Source organism: Mustela nigripes, chromosome 15, assembly GCF_022355385.1.
Source record: "Mustela nigripes isolate SB6536 chromosome 15, MUSNIG.SB6536, whole genome shotgun sequence".
Lineage (NCBI taxonomy): Eukaryota > Metazoa > Chordata > Mammalia > Carnivora > Mustelidae > Mustela > Mustela nigripes.
In genome coordinates, this window is record NC_081571.1 from 63,777,733 (window position 1) to 63,783,354 (window position 5,622).

Here is a 5,622-nt window from a genome sequence, read left to right on the forward strand (position 1 = left end):
GGACTAGATCATGTGTTCTCAAAAGGGGTGGTACTGTCCCCAAAAGGACTAAGAATGAGGTAAATATGTAGCTTTGCTTAATTCTAGATAAACCAAAGTTCATTTTGCTCACCTAAGATCCAAAAAAAGAGTATCAGAGTCAAATTTAGGTTTCTGGGACAGAGATAGAAACTAAGCATGTACTTTTACAAATTATATTGGCATAAAAGTGTTCTGTATAATGAGCATAAACATGACACTCTGTAGATGACAACAAAAAGTGGGCATGAAAGAAATATATATAACTAATATGTATATGCATCTGTGTCTATTTATATCTCTATATGTTGATTAATATATTTATATATATAATATAGTAGTAATTAGAAATCACTATATATCTATAGTTAACATATATTATATTTATTATATACTTATTTATGCATAGTATACATTTATATATGCATTTTAATGACTATAAAGAATTATGATAGTTTATGTAATATATTCTATTCTATTAATTAGCTGTTAAAATGTCTTCCAATTTTAGAAGAAATTTAACTTAACAAACTATAGAAATGATCCCTGAAAGTATAGTCTTAGAAATTTAACTTAAAATAGAATTACTTTATTCTGCAAATGTTAATGAAAACATGAAGTGAACATATTAGTAATAAAGGCAAAATTATAAATCTAGTCTTTTCATAAGTCATTTTCATAATTTGTAAATGGCTTTTTAAGAAAAAAATCAAATACATCAACTAGAGTATTGAAAATACTCAGAAAAAGTAAGAGATATCCACAAAAAAGAAAATCTTTGCATACTTACTTAAATCACAAAGGTAGACAATATAATTACAAAAGCCAATGGAGAAATCTAATATCAGAACAAAACAATACAAAAGATTAAGAGTAATTAGAGTGCCAATGGAAAGTCAGAGAGATGAACACATCTTCTGAACATTATTCATATTGGCATATTTTTCAGAATAGAGGAGATTATAAAACTACCAGGAAGTAACATGGGTGAAGAAAACAGGAAATAATGAAGTTTTGTATCTGATACCATGATATCAAACATTTCTTAAGATGACCGTGTAGATCTTCCTGTATTTCAAACTGTTATTCCATTTCTAGCATAAGCATACAGGGCATTCACAGCTCTTAAATAACACAATTATGAAACATATCTTTGCCTTGTTGAAAAAAATATAAATTCCCCTTCTAGGATAGGAAAGGTCCATCACACATTTTAGCACAGTGGAATTCTATGCAAATTGGGGTTAGAGATGAAGTAAACATACTTAGAACAGTTAGTTCAATCAGCATTCTCAGTAGGCTGCATTCTTCCTTGTTGAATAAAAATTTCAAAGATCACCTCCAATCTTTTTATTTGTGAAGAATTTCCCTTATCAGATATACAAAATGTTCTCCTATCTTGGTAATTAGCACATTTCTTGGTAGCAGCCCAATAAGTAAAAACAGTTTCTTCCTTTATTGTGCTGTGGACTTAATCTCAACAGGATGCCCCTCTCTGTCCACTCTAATTAAGAAAACTGGCATATAAAACTTTCTGCAGATGGATTAACAGCAGGGGCTGCATAGATTTCCTTCATAGGCTTAATAGTCCTATCAGCAACCCACATCTCTTGAAAATCAGGAGTGCTGTCTACACTTCACAGGCCTTCTTGAGCCTCAAGCTTCCTGCCAATGTTTCCTCTACAATGACTACTCAAATTCTTCTCAAGGTTCTCCAGAACACTCTTCTATATGTCAAGTTTTTTTTTCTGACACCACTTTCTTTTTATTTTTTTCCCTGGCTCCCACACACTGTGTTGATTTGGCCAAGAGATGACTCCTGCTATCTTAACAACAGCCACACATTAGAACTGGAGGCCAGGAGATTAAAGATGATAATGAGCAAAACGGAATAAATCTAGCTAAAAAAAAAAAAAAAAAAAAAAACACTTGATTCACTTTTTTTTTTTTTTTTTGAGACCAATTAAAATGTTTCTGTGTCTTATTGGGATTCTACAAATGTTTGTTTCTTTGTTTTGACTTTTCCAAGTTTTACTCAATGGAGAAGTTTAATATTGGAACAAAAATACAAAAGATTAAAAGTAATTAAAATGCCAAATGAATTGTCAAAGAGATTGGAAGCACCTTATAAACACTCTTCTTACTGGCTTATTTTTCAGAATAGAAGAGATGATAAAACTCGAAACAGCATGGGTGAAGAAAACAGGAAATGATGAAGGGAAGGATTGCACTGAATATTTATATCTGATATCATGGTATCAGCAGACACTGGCTTAGTTCTACCCAATTCATATTTGTCTTCTATAAAAAAAATGCCCAAACAAAAATAAGTATCCCAATTTCATCCCAGGTTCTCCATTTGGATACCTCATCTTTCTTTTCTTTCTTTTTTGTGAAGACTTAACTAATGCATCCCCACTGTGGTCTTTCTTTCTTTCTTTCTTTCTTTCTTTCTTTTTTTAAAAGATTTTATTTATGTATTTGACAGAGAGAGTGAGAGAGACAGAGAACAAGGAAGGGGAGCAAAAGTGGGAGAAGCAGTCAAAGGCAGACGTTTAACCAACAGAGCCACCCAAGTGCCCCCCACTCCACTGTAGTTTTCTTAACTTGTTAGTGCTGGAGCCTGTTGTAGCATGAGGGGAGCTGACAAGTGTGTCATGCCTACAACAAGCTCTCAATGCCTCTGTAGCATCTGGTCTTCATTTATAAGCTCTAATATAGAAAGAGGTGGAAAGATACACATAAAGACTTATTCCTGGGGGCACCTGGGTGGCTCAGTGGTTAAAGCCTCTGCCTTCGGCTCAGGTCATGATCCCGGAGTCCGGGGATCGAGCCCCGCATCGGGCTCTCTGCTCAGCAGGGAGCCTGCTTCCTTTCCTCTCTCTCTGCCTCTCTGCCTCCCTGTGATTTCTGTCTGTCAAAATAAATAAAATCTTAAAAAAAAAAAAAGACTTATTCCTGTTATTCTTCATTTTCCTATCAATAACCCTAGGAAATCTTGAAAGGGTTTTGCACGAATGGTGATACATTATAATTTTCAGTTAACATGGGCAAAAATATCTCATGTAAGAATCTAAGGAAAAACAATATTATATCAGTCACGATCGTTACTAGTGTACAACATAATCTATTTTAATTATATAGCAAAAGTCACATGATTAAGCCTCTTAACTCCCAATCTCTAGAAGGGCCAGAAAGATGACACAGCCAGGAAGAACATTCGAACATTGCTCCATACATTGCTTAGATCTCCTCCTCTGAGGACAAAGATATCAGCATTCTTGGACATCTGAAGCCTCAAAGATGAATCCATCTCAAAGAATTGCCCTTAGCCAAGGGTAGCTGTCTCACTTAAGTTTGTTCCCATTTTAGAAGTAACTCATATCCAAAGATATATGGCATACAAAGCCTGGGCCCCCGTATCTCAATTTGGAAAAACTCTGAATTACTATTTCATTTAGCTTTGGAGTGCCCTGAGCGATAATCTAGAGGTTCTTATTTAGTTTTATGGCAATTCAACTTCTTCTTCTCTGCAATCCTGCATCTTTTACTCTTTTAAAATTATGGTTCCTCAAACTGAGATTACAGAAGGGAGGTGGGTAGGGGAATGGGGTCACCAGGTGATGGGTATTAAAGAGGGCATGTGTGGTGATGAGCACTGGGTGTTACACACAACTAATGAAACGTTGAACACTACTTCAAATCTAATGATGTACTATATGCTGGCTAACTGAACACAATAATAATTTAAAAACACTGCATTTTGCAGAAGCAAATGAACATAAAAACAAAACAAAAGAAAACAAAAACAAAACAAAACAACAACAACAAAAAAACCCCTATGGTCCATAAAAGCACTCCCCAGTAAACTTTGGCTTGTCTATCTCCATATCAGAATCTGTTTCTCAGAGAATCCCACCTAAGACATCAAAGCTCTGACCCTACTGATGTTGCCCTGGTCTGAGACATGATTGGCACCACTGCACTAAGCAATGGATCTCAGAAACTGCTATCAACATAGTGGAAAGCCACATTTTTCAATAAAATTGCAATTGTGTGTTACCTGTATCCTCAGATTGCTTTCTAGTTAAGGTACCTATTAAAAAAATGGAGAGATTGTCAATTTCCTTGGGTAGGTGCTATTATCACTCATACTCTACCTTTCCTTTACAGAAGAATTAACTAAAGTATAAGTCCTTCTCCAACGCAGAAGCAAGGAACTTTGTTTCCCAAAAAAAGACACAGACTTATGTCCTATGCAACATGAGTTACCTATATCCTAACAAGACTTTCCTCTTCAAATATAGAAAATAAAGTATAGATTCTAAATTATGAACATTAAAATTAAGCTTTTTCAACCTCATAAAATTGAAATTTCTACATATTTTATCTTGTGTTACATTAAGAATAATTTTGACTAAAAAATATCTGATCATTATTTGTCTAAATTCCTATATTCAGTTAATCCTAAAAAAGAAAATTTCTACCAGTGCTTTGTTCTTCAACAGAATTGCAAAGGAGTTTAAATCATCCATATAGGAACAAGGTAGGGAAAATGGAATTTTGGTGACTCTGCCTTTGTTTAATTTTCTAAAATTAATTTCCCTTTACTAAGGTGATATAAATTTCATGTTTCTGCTAATTTTAGATATTGCACAGATTAGCCAAGTGTTTAGTTTCTGTTTTGTTTTCTAAATAAAAAATATTTCATAACCCATATATATTTCTTACAGGTACTCCTCCTAAGTATTAATAGTAATTATGTAATACAAGGTACAGTAAAAGAAATCAGTTTCCAATGAAAGATTCCCACACTAAGTTTTTAACCAACTACAAGTAAGTTAAATAAATATTCTTTGTTTATTCTTTGATATTCTTTTATTATATATTGCTATGGCTATTTATATTTCTAATATTCCAGCATGCTCTGGTTCCAGAAAATGTTAAAATTATTATACAATGTATGTTAAACTGACAGAAATTAAAGGCTCAAAAACATAAGAAAAAATGAATCATTAAAAACTTCAGGTGGAGCACTAAAATACACAAGTCATTGATTTGGAAGACAACAGAAGATAAGATTCTTTCAAGACAGAAAAAGAAACCAGCACCATTTACACAATAAATATTTGCAAATGTAGTAAGTAACAGGACTGGTTAGAGCCAACACTGGAAGGGCTGCAACATCTGTCTCTGATGTATTTCCAGTTCCTCAGTTTTCTCTCAGCAGCTCCAGCAATCTTGGTCCAAAGAATCTTTTCAGCTCCAGGCTTAATTGTGCTAATGCTTCTGAGTACATTATAACTATGAGAAATTATAATTATATCCAAGGAACTGTCCTGTGAATTTGCATCTTGTCCAAATGCCCAGACCCAAGATTTGCATTATCCACTATGAACCTCTGGGCTCCAACATTGTTTCTTTCTTTTTTTTTTTTTTTTAATTTAATTTATTTATTTGACACAGAGAGAGATCACAAGTAGGCAGAGAGAGAGAGAGAAACAGGCTCCGCTGAGCAGAGAGCCCGATGCGGGGCTCGATCCCAGGATCCTGGGATCATGACCTGAGCCGAAGGCAGAGGCTTTAACCCACTGAGCCACCCAA

At 34.2% G+C, this 5,622-nt stretch overlaps 1 pseudogene; it reads right to left on the reverse strand.

Moving 5' to 3' along the window:
* Positions 1–504: 504 nt before the first annotated feature.
* On the reverse strand, positions 505–580 carry LOC132003076 (small nucleolar RNA U3; annotated as a pseudogene).
* Positions 581–5,622: the final 5,042 nt, after the last annotated feature.